Below are 15,206 nucleotides of genomic sequence, written 5' to 3'. Positions count from 1 at the left end.
TGAGCATGAGTGGAAGAGCCGCTGGTGTAAATGGAGCGATTGGCATGCCGTAAAGTTCGAGTTGTGTTGTATAACGATTTGGTGAAAACAAAAGTTGTCACGTGGTTAGCATGTGACATAATCGTAGCAGCTGGTAAAGAAACGTGTCGCCGCATTTTCCAAAATCGTAAAAAGACAGGCCCTTGAGACACTTGTGTGGGCTTGGGCGTAGGTTGTAATCATAACTCCTTGGTAACTGAACAGGCGGTTGCACAAAATCAAACTTGGGACAACTGAAAAGTTATTTCCTGTTTTCTTCTTCAGCAAAACCGCAAGCTAGGGTTTCTCAGGTGAGTGTTTCTGCTGCTGCTGCCTTTCCGTTTTCCATTTTCTTTCTTCTTAGTCAAGTGTTGTGTGTTTAGTAGGTAGGTGGGTGTTAGGTTTTATTGTTTAAGCTTGGGTATTTGGTAAGGAGAAAAAGTAAAAATGTCTGACTCTGACGATACTCGATCTGAAAGAGGTTCGAGAGGTCTCTTTAAGTTGTGGTGAGTATGAGGATGATAAGGAAGAGTCATTGAGTCTTGGCAATCAATATGAGCATGGTGAGGAAGTTAGGAGAGATGAGGGTAGTGTACGATCTGGCTCTGTTGGTGCTGTGGCTAGCACGTCAGGTCGTAGTGAGGGGTCGTCTTCAAGTGGGTTGCCCCCTAGGACGGTGGATCGTCTTGCAGCGAGTGCGTTCCCCGAATTGAGGGCAGCTTATGAGATAAATATACCAGACCTGGAGGGTAGCTTATGGGATAAATATATGAACCAAGGTTGAGTGAAAATGTGCGGAGTGAAGAATACAACCCGCCGAACGGTGGGGTAATAATCTGTGAGGGCCAGCTGAGAGCGTATATGCAAATACCGTTCTCGAAGTTGGTTTGTGACTTTCTAGCTCATTGTTGGAAATCCCCTTGTCAGTTTGTTGGTAACACCTGACAGCTATTCAAGGTGTTCGACCTGCTGAATGCAAGTGACGAATACCGTATAAGGGTATCTGATATTACTGAGCACTTCGTTGTAAGGCGATCTGGTAATTTCAAATTTAGCTTGCAAACTATGACGACGTGTTATGGTGTGATTAACGGGCAAATAACGAGGCTTGGACAAAGAGGTCGTTGCTGCTAGTTGGCAACTACTGTGCTAGCGGATGTAGGTTGCAAACTAGGATTTGCAATATCTCCGGTGGGTGGGAGTGTCTTGTATATGTCATTTTAATGGGTGAGTTACTGTTATTTTAACTGACCTGTGTCTTTGCATTGTTTGTAGATTTTCCTATAAAAATGCAAACTGATCGGGGGGAGATAGAGAGGTTCGCGCAGTTGACTCGAGCGCAGAAACAAGCGAAGCTGCCTGAAGTAGCTCATTTCTTTGTAGAAAAGGGGGGGTCCAGTGATCCGGGAGAAAAGAAGGGTTCAGAAGGACCGGGCTCGAGGTCAAGCTAGGAGAGGAGTGATGGAGAAACGCACAAGTGACTTGGTAACCGGGGAGGATAGGAACCGGGGTCAGGATAGTTCTAGACGACCCTCAGGAGGTGCTGGTGCCTCAGGGGTAGGTGGGTCGAGCTGGCGACCTGAAGGTGAGTCGATTGATGCTCCTGTAGAGCTGGAGACGGTGGTCTTCAACCCTCGTGTAAGGAGCAGGTCGTCGAAGAGAAAACGACGCGTCGGAGCAAGACTGTAACGCCTGTATTTAAAATACGTATTTATTTATTAATTTATTTATTTATTTAAAATTCGCTGGATTGGATTTGGGATATGTGGGCTTGATTTCTGGGCCCGAGTCTGTGTTGGGCTTAGGTTTCGAATCCAAGTATATATACATATTTTTCTAGAGAATAAGGTTTGGAGATAAAAATAAAATAAAAATGGAGGCGGAGATAAAAGCTCGTTGGCTAGAGCGTTGGAGCGCGACGATTCGGACTAGGAGGGATTCGTCGAGCTGTTAATTAAGGTGAGTGGTTATATTTTTAAATTTTCACCGAATCTACGGTACTGTCAGAGTTTTGCTTCGGGCTCAGTATATTTTTTGGTTATGCTTACTGTCGATAATCTTTTTCTCATGTCGTATTGATAAACTGTTAAATCTGAAACTATGTCGTATTAAACTGTCGAAGCTTCAAGAAGCTGTTAATGGCGGCTCAAGCCCCACAGCAAGATTTCGGCCTGTGTTTCATTTAAACTCTTTTTGTTTGTGGTTTTGAAACTCAACTTAAGGCGCGCCGAAGCTTTAAAAAGGGGTCAGAATGTCGCTGTCCGGACCTTTTTTATTTGAACCCTTGTCTTTATGAATTTTACTTTGTGGATTTGAGGTTGGTTATTGATATTGGGTGTGGCTGTGAAGCTTGCACTGTTCATTAATGGCGTCTTCGCGATTTGGTGGAGGGTGAGTGGTCGGTATGGGTGATGTCGGGGGTATGGGTGAAGTGGATTGATTAAACTGTGATTAGGATGGGTTGTTGGTGATGGGGTAGCTAGTGTAGAGTGTGTGAGTGCTGGAGATGGGTGCTGGTGGAAGCTTGAAGCAAGACATTAATGGCGGCGCGATGGAGTTTTGGGGCAGCGAGGGTTTGGAGTTTTTATGGTACCAAAGTGTTGGGTTTTTCATCACGAGTCAAACCGCTGGAATGGAAATTATAGGAGGAGGAGAATACGGTGATGGCTGGGTGGAAGAAGCTGGTGAGCTGAGGGAGATGAGGAAGACAACTGTTGCTGTGGTTGGGCCTTGGGCCGAACCAATTAGTTACTTGGGCCGGTTTAAATTTTTGGGCTTTAGTTTTAGTTGTTGGGTTGGACCAGTTTTGTTAAGTTTGGACCAGTTCTATTGGTTTTGTTTGGGCCAAAAATCTATTTAGTTTTTGGGCCGGTTTTTATATTTGTTGTTGGGCCGGCTCATATTAGCTTTCTTTGGACCGGTTTTTTCTATTTTTTGTTTTGGGCTTGGTCCATATGTTTTAAAGTGGGTCAGGTTGATTCACTAGGTCAGTTTAGACTTTTGGGGTCGGGTTCTGAGGTTTGGGTTTGGGCTTGGCTAGTTGGGTCCGAACCATTTCCTTAGTCATGAGCCCATGAGCCATGCACCTTGACCTTAGTCATGAACCATGGCTATGACCCTGAACCTGTTGAACATGGAAACGATAGTTTGACTTTGACATTGACCGTTTGACCATTGACCGTTGACCATTGGAATGTTAACTTTTTCCAGATTTTCACATATTTAAGAATATGGACAAAGGTAGTAATAAAATATTGTCAAAATTTGTATAACCTTGGTTGTCATTATCTAATTAAGATTGACGTGAGTAGTGTGTAAAACATATAAATATTGGCACATAACAAGAGGGGAATTCTTATAAGACTTAGATATATATGTTTTTATGAGAATTAAACTACGCATGTACTCAGATTCATGGACTTTAGTTTTGGGCTTTTTGATGGTTGATCAGTTTGACCTGACTGGTGATTTAGACTCGAATAATAATGCGTGCCTTTGATGGTGACTTGAGTTCACATAAATATATTGAACAAATACATTACATGATTGATTATTATTATGAGTTGCTTCTTAAATGAACTGTAGTATGTATGAAGGCTTGAGATATTCCATATGGTGTAGTGCAATATATGATTGGCACGTGAAATAATAAGTTTCGAGATTTGATATAGAGATATTTGGATATCGTGCAATGAATAGTATTGACACATGATAATGTGGATTGTATTATAACGAGAAACGTTGAGCTTCAGTACAATTAAGTATACTGGCATGGGATAGAATAAGAATTATTATGAGATATAAATGTATGACACCTGAATAAATTACTTAATGAAAATCCTGGAACCTAGCTACCACAACTCATGTGATTTGCCCTTGTGATGGGCGTATGTGATGTGATTGGCCCTTTAGGCGTTTCAGTGAATCTGAATGGCCCTTCTGGCTGTTTCAGTGAAGCTGAATGGCCTTTCGGGCGTAGCCGAATGGTGGCTTGATTATTCCGTTCGCAAAATTAGAACTAGATGCGCGATATTTTATGTCGAATAGTGGAAGTACTCACATAATGGCTTTCGTGTGAGGGTTACCTGGTGTGCGGCATCCCGCTCAGGGTAGTTACGCACGGAGTGGTTCATTATGTGAGGGGAGGCATGTGGATGTACATGTTTGGCGTTGGGAAGCGATTGTGGTAGCCAGAGAAACTAAGTAAGACATAGATACGACGTGATTTTAGGGACATGCAAAGAAAGCCTTAAATAATATAATTATGGTAATATATTGGTTAATGATATATCTTTAAATATATGATTGGATAGAGTTTTGCAGAAAGGTGGGTCAGACTAATTACTTGTGCAGAGACGACCCACTCTGTAATTGAGCATGAAATGCGGTAAGTATAGAATATGCTTGGCTGGTTAGTAGTTTAGTTAGAACCTAAGGCGCCTCGGTGGATGAACTAAATGCCTTTGTATTATTGTTAGGAAGCTAAGGCGCTTCAGTGGAGGAACTACCTGCCTTAATTATTATACTTAAGGATGTTGTATTATTCGTTGGATGTTAAGGCGTCTCGGTGGAGGAACTAACTGCCTTATTTAGTGTGTAAATATATGTATAAGTATGTATTGTATTTTAGAGCTACTCACACCAGCATTTTTATAATGCTGACCCGATTTGCATGTTTGCTTATCGGGTGTGTTCATTAAATGAACATAGTTGATAAGTCTTGACAGGTTTAGTGTTGAAGAAGGTTAGTTGCTGCTTGTGGTTTGCGTTAGCGTCGCATTTCAAGATAAGTTTTGTTTTCTCTGGAGGTAATATAGATTTTCAGTTGAGACAATGTTATTTGTATTTTCCTTTGTAATTTTAAATAAAGAGTTATTGAAAAGAGATTTATAACCTAATCTTATTTGTGAATTTTTGTAATGAAGAGGACTTTTGTTTAATTTAACATTTTTATTGGTTTTTAATTATCCGCATTTTTAAACTGTTTATGGGTTTTTGGAAGTTGAGAGTGCATCACACCTCAAAGATCGAAGAGTCGGGAACAAATATTGTTTTTCCGAATTCTGTCAAAATTCGGGGTGTGACAAAGACGCTGCAAGGGTTGCCAAAGCTGCGAGGCATGTTCTGGGGGAGAGTTCCAACGACGGGGCGGTTCTGGTGGTGGTTGAATTGGTGGTACCGCCACTCGCAAGACTCAGGCGAGACCGGAGCAGGTTCTGGACCTGGCTACTTTTGGAGCTAGGCCGAGCTCGTCCCCTATAGTGCGAGAGCCTAGTCCGCTAACTAAGGCGAAGGGTCCCCGTAAGGCTAGTGGGAAGTCAAATATGACGACTGATGACTTGGAACCACAACTTGTGTATTTGGATGACAATGGGGTGCAGCGAACTGTGAGGGGACTGATTGTAACTTCAAGTCGAGTAAGGTATTGGCTTATCTGCTTCAACATATAGCTCTGGATGGCAACCGTAAGGAGCTGGATGAGAGGGGGTTGGAGGATAACCTAAAGCGGATGGAAATCGCACAATGTCTGGTATGTGGAATTATCCCGCTTTAACTTATTTGTTCGCTTATGAAACTTGCTACGAACTGATTATTAGTATATGTGTGCGACTGCAGCTTGTGAGTGGATTTCAGAAGCTGAAGGAGATTACCCAGCTCACTGACAGATAGGGAAATTGTGGTGAAGCTGACCGATGAGCTAAAGAATGTTCAGGACGCTGCTAAGATGGAACGCGGGGAGCTTGAGGACCTGAAGAAAGCGCACCAAGCTCTTAGTTTGGCGAAAATGCTGAAGGATACGGAGGTAAAAGATCTGAAGCTAAAACTACAAGGTGCTGAAGAGAACGATAATGCAGCGACTGTGGAAATTGGTAGGTTGAATGAGTACGCCCTGCACTGCAAGGGAGTTACTCAAGACGCTACAAAAGCTTATGACGAGTTGGATGCTGATTTTGTTGAGCTAGAGGTTGATTATAAAGCTTTGAAAGAGGAGCATGAACGCGGGGCTCCTCGTACCTCAGTGGTACAAGTACAGGGAGATACCAGTGGTGTGCTTACTTCTTCTATCGTTGCTCCGAAGGTCGTTGTGCCTCGCAATGAAGCTGCTGTGTCTGATGTACTTATGAATTTAGATTTGGATGGTGTGTCAATAGTGGTCGAGGGGAAAGAACCTGAAGTTGAAGACTCGCTGGTGGCCGGAGGTTTGGTTGTCATACCTGGAGCTAGCGAGTTGTGATATAGGGTTGTTGATTTGGACGTTTGTAAGCTGTGATACAATAGAGCTGGTGTCCTGGTAGGGGTGCAAGTGGATATCCAAATATTCGAATCCGATTCGAATTCGTATTCGAAAAATTGGATATTATCCGAAAATTTCGGATTCGAATTCGGATATTTTTTTTATGTCTGAACTGGTTTCGGATACGGATTCGGATACTGACATATCCGCATCCGATAATATCCGATCCGATTTAAAAAATTAATAGTTATTATATATAATTAATTTATTCATTTTTTATTGTACAAAATATTATATAAAATCATAAACTAATAATATAAAACTATAATAACAAAATATTAATAATAAATGACAAATATAATATTTATACTAGTTTTTATAGTGGTAAAATGAATTATTCAAAACAAATAAAATTTTAATTAATTTTAAATTTTTTTTGGATCGGATATTATCCAATATCCGTTTTCGATATCCAAATCGGATTCGATAATTTTTAATATCCGTCGGATTCGGATACGGATTCGGATATCGGTATAAATTTTCGGATTCGGATTCAGATACAGCCATATCCGCATCCGAACCTATCCGTTTGCACCCCTATGTCCCGGGTAACCCGGCGCTTCTTTTTTCTTATTTGTTTTATTATCGGCCACACGGTACCCGTGATCGGTCTGGGGTTACCATATGATGATGAATGTTGGTTAGCCGAGTTGGATATTCTGAGTAGACTCAGCAGCTCGGCTAAGATGTGGACTGTGTTTTGGGCCTGCCCTAGCAGCTTGTTTTTTGCTTATATGTTATGTTTGTTGCTTGCTTCTCTATTTTGTTTTTCTTTTACATGGTTGAATGTATGACTGGCAAGATTGTTATATCCGTGTGATTGCGTAGACGACTCCTTGTAAGAGTAGGTGATTTTCAAGTAACTTGTCATCTTGAGGAAGCGTGCTGTCTTTAAATTGTCCTTAGCGTTATAGGTCGTACGTGATGAGAATTATTAGCTCATTACGATCTGCAAATAGAGCAGGACATATGCTGTGCTTTTCATTTCGGAGGACGGAAGTATTTTCGCACATGTGTGACACGTGTAAGGAGATGAGCGGTTAGAGATGTGCAATGATGGCTGTCAGGTGGCCTGACATTTGGCATCTCGATGTAATTATGATGTACCTAGGGAAGATACATTATTACATAATAAGTAACACTATTCGTAAAAGAGCAAAGGCATTTGTTCCCATTTGCTCTTCCTATTGCTGCATCTCCTCTTCTCCAAACTGTGGTGCTGCATTTTCTTTGCTGCTTATTCAGGTACGTCTGTCTTCCTTTTTTAGCTACGACTTTTGAACAGAAACTTGTGTTTTGGTTGTTAACTCGTGTAGTGTCATTCTCGCTCGTAGATTGCGCTATGGCCAGGTGCCGCAAATATACTAGGGGAGAAGGAAGCTTGAGGGAAACCTCTCCTCTGATAATGGAAGAAATGGAATTCCATCCCCATGTGCATGGTGATTGTGGTAAAAGAAAGGTTGTTGCTGTGAGCCAAAGGCAACAAGCGACCTAGGAGATCAGGTCGTTGGACTGGTGGCATTGTATTCAGGTGGCCACGGCGGGTGGATGACACCGATCGGCATGCTGAGGAGCGTAGCGACCTGGGGCAAGGTCACCACGTCGCTGGTGAGAGTTCGTCCCCACGTCTCGAGGATGTGGGGAGCGAATTCTATTATATGGGGAAGATGGGGAAGAAGCATGCGGTGAAACGCTCTGACTGCAGCTTCCACTCGGCACCCATAGCGACCAGTCTTCTGAAGGGGATCGTGTTGAATGGTGACAAGGCTGAGGTGGAAGATGAAGATATGGAGACGCTGTTGGGGACCATGGACATGGGTGCTTGTTTGGTGAGCTCTTCATGCGATATGTTTTTGTTTCTGTTACTTGGGCAATTTTAAGTTTAGTATTGTACTTGTAGTTTCTTGCAGGGTATGACAAATTGAAGAACGTTGTGCAGCACGTTGATATTGACGCTAACCCTCACGTCGAGTTGGGATGTATGCAAGCTGCGTAGGGAGTTGACAAGAAGAAACTGGAGGTGATGACCAAGAAGTATCGGGATGCTGCTGACAAGAACGCTGTGCTGGTTACCGCTATGATTGATCTGCAGGGGGAGCTAACTAAAGTGACTGAGTATGCCAAACAATGTTAAATGAAAGTCGCGGATCATTATATGATAAGAGCCCAAAACTGTAGTTTTAACCCCCTAATAATCATACTGTTAGACCAATTATGTGAATAATAAGTAAGAGTTAATACCGACATTACGTGTTTTATGCATTTCGGGCTTCAAAGTCCATTATGTAAAATGTGCCACTTTAGCGAGATAAAGGAGCAAAAGTCAGAACTTCGAATGCCATATCTTTGGACTCGGACCTCGGATTGAGGCCTACCTTATGTCAAAACGACCGTCTCGGAGCTTTGCAATGGTCTAAGCCTTGACCCAATCAGAGGAGAAGAAGTGGACGAAAAGTCTGTGGAAGCCAACTGCAGCTGAAGAGGCCTGTTTGGATTTGAAGAATTGGGTTTTGGGCGATTCTCTGCCCAAAACATGGCTCCAAGCCCATACACGATTTTGGATCTGGATGTATAAAACAAAAGCTTGACTCGGTGTTAATGGCACCAATGGCAGTTAGGTTAGGTAGATAGCTTAGAATAGAAAGTAGCCATTAAAATAGCTTCTAGATCTAGATTTAATTGTTTTATTTAATTAGTTTCAAATCCTTTATTAGATTAAACCCTTGGATCTTGTTCTCCATTTGATTAGATCAATAAAGTAGTATTTTTTATCAATTTCGATTTTGTCATTTCCATTTCTAGATCTAATTTCAATTCTTGTTCTTATGTCATTTTAGTCATTAATTTAGATTTCATTATTGTTTAAATTAGTAAATTTTAATGCTTATTATTATGTGTAGTTTTAATTTAAATGGAAATGATTGCGGAATGATTCAAGACTAAACCTCCATTAGAGGGGGTTGAGAAGCCTTGATGAAAGCTTGATTCCATTTGTCGTAGAATCGTCGTAATTTCTATTCCACGCCAGAAATAATTAGTTCACCATGAGAATGGGTTTAATTGTTCACATGCTAGTTATTAATTGGTAGAAATGCCATGTGTAATTAGGGATTAGGAAGAACAGCTTGTTGGCGATTCAATTCGGATTACTGACGACTTCGTCGTTAGTGGATTAAGTTGAGTTAAGGTGGAATCAATCCCCTCTAACTCCTTATCATAGAATCACCGTAGCATTCCCATAGTTGTCTGATAATCGACTAGTTGCATCTTGTGGGTAGTTGCACCATAGTTTAGTTGCCCCTTCGTAAAGCTCTCGTTGGCTTTAAGTAGAGTATTGAGACTAGAAAACAAGCATACGGAAGGACTAAGAGTGGAACGAACTTCCTACTCCACTTATCTCATAGGATCGAGAGTAGAAAACTTTGATAAATAAGACTCGTAAAAGTCTAGTTTTAGTTTACTTACGTTTTGAATTCATCGTTCATTTCGTAGGTAGACTATCAATTTTACATTTATCAGTATACCATGGCATGTGTCCAATATGCCGAGCTGGACGAGAAATATCACCAGCTGAAAAAGGCGAGTGATGGTGGGGAGCAGAGTCCTGGTATGCGTGTGGTGTTGAGATCTGCTAGGCACACTCCTTCGACTAGTGCTGCTCCGAAAGATAAGCATGTTATGGCTGATTCTTGATGGTGACTTCTACCCTTGTCTTTTGCAATTGTTGAAAATTTGTGAGTATTTTGTCTGTTCTCCTCTCTTATATGAGAGTTAACAATAGAGCTGTGTTTTCAGGCTTGCCTGAGCAGTTCGCCATTTTGACACAGAGAATTGGTTTCCACGAAAGTGGCAGTTCGATGTTTTGTTAAATTGTAAGAAGTACCGATCTGGATTTCCTGGGTAGACCCAGCAGATCGGTGGAACTAGTTTATTGGCGTTGGCCGAGTATTTCTATTGAATATGTATGGAATGCATGTTTCTGCTTGAATGCTTGTAGCTAGTACCCTGTTTATAATGCGTATAGTGTGAAATGGCTAAGGAGCCTGAGGCTTAGCTTAAAGAAGTGTTGCGCTCGTAGTTATCGCTTCCTTTCATGGTTATTACGTTATGATGTAAGGCTCGCTGAGAGCATTCTCGTTGATCTGAGCCTAAAATTAAGAGTTTTCCACTAGGTGGATTGGGAAAGCGCTGGAGCCTGTAAGCTCAAGAGAGCATTCTGCTCACGGACAGCGTGTTGGCTTATGGAAGCACATTGCTCACATCGAGAGGCGTTCTCGCGAGTCGATCCTAAAAGTATAGGTCCTCGACTAGCGAGACTTCGGAGAGGTCGTGGAGCTGTAAGCTCAAGAGAGCGTTACGCTCCGCGAGGCGTCTTTGGCTTATGAAAGCACATTGCTCACTGAGAGCGTTCTTGCTAAGTAGATCCTAGAAGTATAGGTCCTCGACTAGCGAGACTCGGAGAGGTTGTGGAGCCTGTAAGCGCAAGAGAGCGTTCTGCTCATGGAGAGCGTGGTGGCTTATGAAAGCGCATTGCTCACTGAGAGCGTTGAAATTTTAGAAAGTGTCGACAGTGCAAGTGTACTGGTCGAAAGTGTACTGGTCGTGTTTGCGGTGTGAATTGCGTAACTTGTCGTCGCAAGTACATGGAGTTGATTGTAATAATAATCAAAAGTAAATTAATCTTAAATTTACAGCAAAAGAAAACATGGAATATACAACGAAGTAATTTTATTGATAAAACTTCTTCAACAAGTAAGTGTTCCAAGGGTGTGGTAATAATTTTCCTTCTTGGGTTTTGATCCAGTACGCTCCATTGCCTACAACTCATTCCACTATGTATGGGCCTTCCCATGTTGGTGCTAGTTTGGAGTCATCTTGAGTCTTTTTCAGAACTATATCGCCGTGTTGAAAAGATCGAGGATGCATTCGCTTGTTGTATGACTTCTTCAGAATTTGTTGATAGGATGCTACTCTGATGGCTGCTAGGTCGCGCCGTTCTTCCAGCAGATCGACCTCTCGTGCTAAGACGGAGTCGTTGCCTCCAGACTCAACAAGTTCTGATCGAGTAGTAGTGACTGTCAGTTTAGTGGGAATAACGGCTTATGTGCCATAACACAAGGAGAATGGAGATTCGCCTATACTTGAGCGAGTTGTTGTGCGATGAGCCCACAGAATGTTCTCTAACTGATTTGGCCATTGGCTTTTGTTCTTTTCAATCTTTTTCTTCAAATTTTTTAAGATTGATTTGTTGCTGACTTCAGCTTGACCATTACTCTGGGCGTATTGGGGAGTGGAAAATGCATGAACGATCTTCCACTTGGCTAGAAACTCTTTGATTGTTTTGCCTTTGAACTGGGAGCCATTGTCCATCACCAGTGTGTGTGGTAAAACAAATCTGGTGATGATGTGAGTCCAGATGAAGTTTCTGACATGTAACTCTTTGACATATACTAGTGGAATAGCTTCGACCCACTTAGTAAAATAATCGGTTGTAACTAAGACGAAGCGGAAGCCGGTGCTTTTCTGTGGGATGAATGGTCCCATGATATCCATGCCCCACATGTGAAATGGCCAAGGGCTCGCAATGTTAATCAACTCACGAGCTGGTTGTATGATGTTGTGGCCAAAAGTCTGGCATTTGACGCACTTGAGTACATATGCTTTGGCGTCGATCTGCATGCGAGGCCAAAAGTATCCCTAGGAGATCGCTTTGTGAGCCAAAGAATGACCTCCCACATGGTTTCCACACTCTCCCTCATGAATCTCAGCAAAAATCAATTTGTCTTGTTTTGGGCTTATGCACCTTAAGTGAGGGCCACCAGCGGACTTTCTGAACAACTTGTTATTGAGCATGCAATAACGACGTGCCTGATATGGGATTTGCCTGGCCTTGGTATGCTCTTCTGGGAGCGTGCCGTGTTGGATGTATTCAATGATGGGCTGCATCCATGTTTGACTCATCTGATTTTCAGAGAGTGGGCACAGGTCGCTAATTTCTAATACATGGTTCACTTGATAGGCAAGTCGGTCAACTACCTCAATAAGTAATTGTCTAGAGGCGCAGTTCGGTGTTTGAGTAGCCAAATAAGCTAAACTATCTGCGTGATGGTTCTCATCACGCAAGAAGTGGTGTATAGTGGCTTTCTTGAAAGAAGGAAGTAACTGGTTAACGACTTGAAGGTATTTAGAGAGGTTACCTTCGTGGGTAGTGTACTCTTTTGCAATCTGGCGAACAACCAGTTACGAGTCACTAAAGACCTGAAGTTCCTTTACACCGAGTTGCAGCGCCATGCGAAGTCCCATAATTAACGCTTCGTACTCTGCTTCGTTGTTAAAGGTCGCGAAGTCGATGCGAACTGATTTCTCGACCATGGCTCCATCTGGGGATGCTAAGACGACTCCGACTCCACTTCCTCCAGGGTTACTAGAACCGTCGACAAAGAGAGACCATACTGACTTGGTAGTTTCCTTTGTGGGTCGCGACCTCGCTTACGGTTCCCAATTTGGGTCATCGGCGGAAATCTGCTAGGAAATCTGCCACGACCGCCGCTTTTCGTGAAGTCGCGAGGGGCCGAACTCCATGTGATGTTCTCCGAGTTCTTTGGCCCATACTGCCATGCGAGTTGTCTTGTTTTCTTTGTGAAGAATTTTCTTCAAAGGAAGGTCGGTGAGTATTTTGATTGGATGCGCTTGAAAGTAGGGCCTGAATTTTCTTGCCGAGTATAACAATGCGAGTACTTCTCTTTCAATGTACGAATAATTCTTTTCAGCTGGAGTGAGTGTCTTACTTGTAAAATAGATCAGTTTCTCTGAGTTGTTGTCCTCTTTGAAAAGAGCCGAGTGGCTAATGGCAAAGTCTGATATCGTTAAATATAGCCCAAGCGTTTTGCCATCTTTAGGCTTGGCCATGACGGGGGGTGTAGTCAGGTACTCTTTGAGGGTGGAGAACGCTTGGTGGCATTGATCGTTCCACGAGAACTGCTCACCCTTTTTAAGAAGTTGCAAGAAAGGTCGGCACTTGTCTGATGCCCTTGATATAAATCGGTTGAGTGCTGCGACCATTCCTGACAACTTCTGAATTTGCTTCTTTGTCTGGGGATCGGGCATGTCCAAGAACGCTTGGATTTGGTCTGGATTAGCTTCGATCCCTATTTGTGATACTTGGTACCCAAGGAACTTCCCAGAGGATGCTCCAAAAAGGCACTTCTCAAGATTAAGCTTCATTCGAGTTCGGCGCAACTTGGAGAACGCTTTCTCAAGATGAGTGAGGTGGTCTTCCGCTTTCTTTCTTTTGATGACCATATCGTTGATGTAGACTTCTATGGTGTCACCTAACATGTCCTGGAACATGTCAGTGACAAGACACTGATACGTTGCGCCAGCGTTCTTAAGGCCGAAGGGGAGAACGTTGTAACAATAGATTCCTTAGTTCTGTGATGAATGATGTTTTCTCTTGATCTTCTTCAGCGAGTGGGATTTGGTTGTATCCACTGTACGCATCCATGAAAGAGAGGAGCTCATGGCCACATGTCTGATCCACGAGTCGGTCGATGCGAGGTAGAGGGAAGCTATCCTTTGGCATTTCCTGATTAACGTTTGTGAAGTCGACGCAAAGACGAACTCTGACATTCTTTTTTGGAACTGCGACGATGTTGGCGATCCAGTCTGGATAGTCTACTTTTCTGATGAAACCGACTTGCTTGAGTTTGTCGACCTCATCATTGATGACTTTCTGAAATCGCAGGGATAATCGGCGAGGTCACTGATGAACTGGTCTAGCATTAGGGTTTATATTTAATCTATGACACGCAACATTAGGATCTATTCTAGGCACATCGACATATGACCAAGCGAAAACATCTTTATTCATGGCCAAAAAGTTTACAAGCTGGACCTTGAGTGTGGGGTCAAGATTAGCCCCTACATATACGAACTTGGGATCGTCCTCAGTTCCTAGGTTCACTCGCTCTCTGTCTGCATGTTGAGATGTTGTCTTTGATGCTGATGCTTCCTCAGTTGGATTAATCTTTGGAGATACTTTGTCGATCTGAGGGAGAGTGGAACTGGTAGCGTGAGCTAGAGCGATCTTTGTGGCGACGACAACAGGGGGTGGGGTGGCCTCTGTGGTCATGACAACAGAGGCTGGAGTGACCTTTGGAATTGGTATTGGCTGTGCAAAACATGATGATGTGACTTCTGGAGTGCTGACTGGTGAAGCAACAACAACGGAAGCGACCTCTGGGGTCTTGACTGATGGATCAACAACAACTGATGCGACCTCTGGGGTCCTGACTGGTGGAGCAACAATGGTTTGATTGACTTCTGGGGTTGGAACAGACGACTGGACCTTCTTGCTAGAGCCCCCAGCGTGCTGTTTAGATGCCTTGGCTCTTACCTCGACGACCAGGTATTTGGTCATTGTGTAACTGGTGGGCTCATTCCTTGTGTGATTATGTAGGTCGGCAGTCTTGTTCGCTGAGAGAATTTCATTACAATGATAAGATTCGAGCTGATTGCTTCGAAGCTCCATTATGCCTCTTGGGCCTGGGAAGCGGAGAACTTGATGCAATGTGGATGGTATAGCTTGCATTTGATGAATCTAACGCCGCCCTAGAATAGCTAGGACAACTTGATGTCTAGGACGCTGAAGCGTGTATTGAAGCTGACTTTGTCTTCTTTATATCCCACTAAAACTGGGAGTATGATGTCGCCGATTAGGTCGGCCCTGGAGCCATTAAACCCGTAAAGAGGAGCAATCGGATCTATAAAGAATGACTTAGGTAAGTTCATTTCTTGAATTGTATGGTAGAATAGAATGTCGCACGTACTGCCAGGGTCTATCAGGACGCGTTTGACTGTCCGGTCGCTGATCTTGACATGGACGACAAGTGCA

The sequence above is a fragment of the Coptis chinensis genome, chromosome 2 (genome assembly GCF_015680905.1).
Source record: "Coptis chinensis isolate HL-2020 chromosome 2, ASM1568090v1, whole genome shotgun sequence".
NCBI lineage: Eukaryota > Viridiplantae > Streptophyta > Magnoliopsida > Ranunculales > Ranunculaceae > Coptis > Coptis chinensis.
This window is presented reverse-complemented; position numbering follows the sequence as displayed.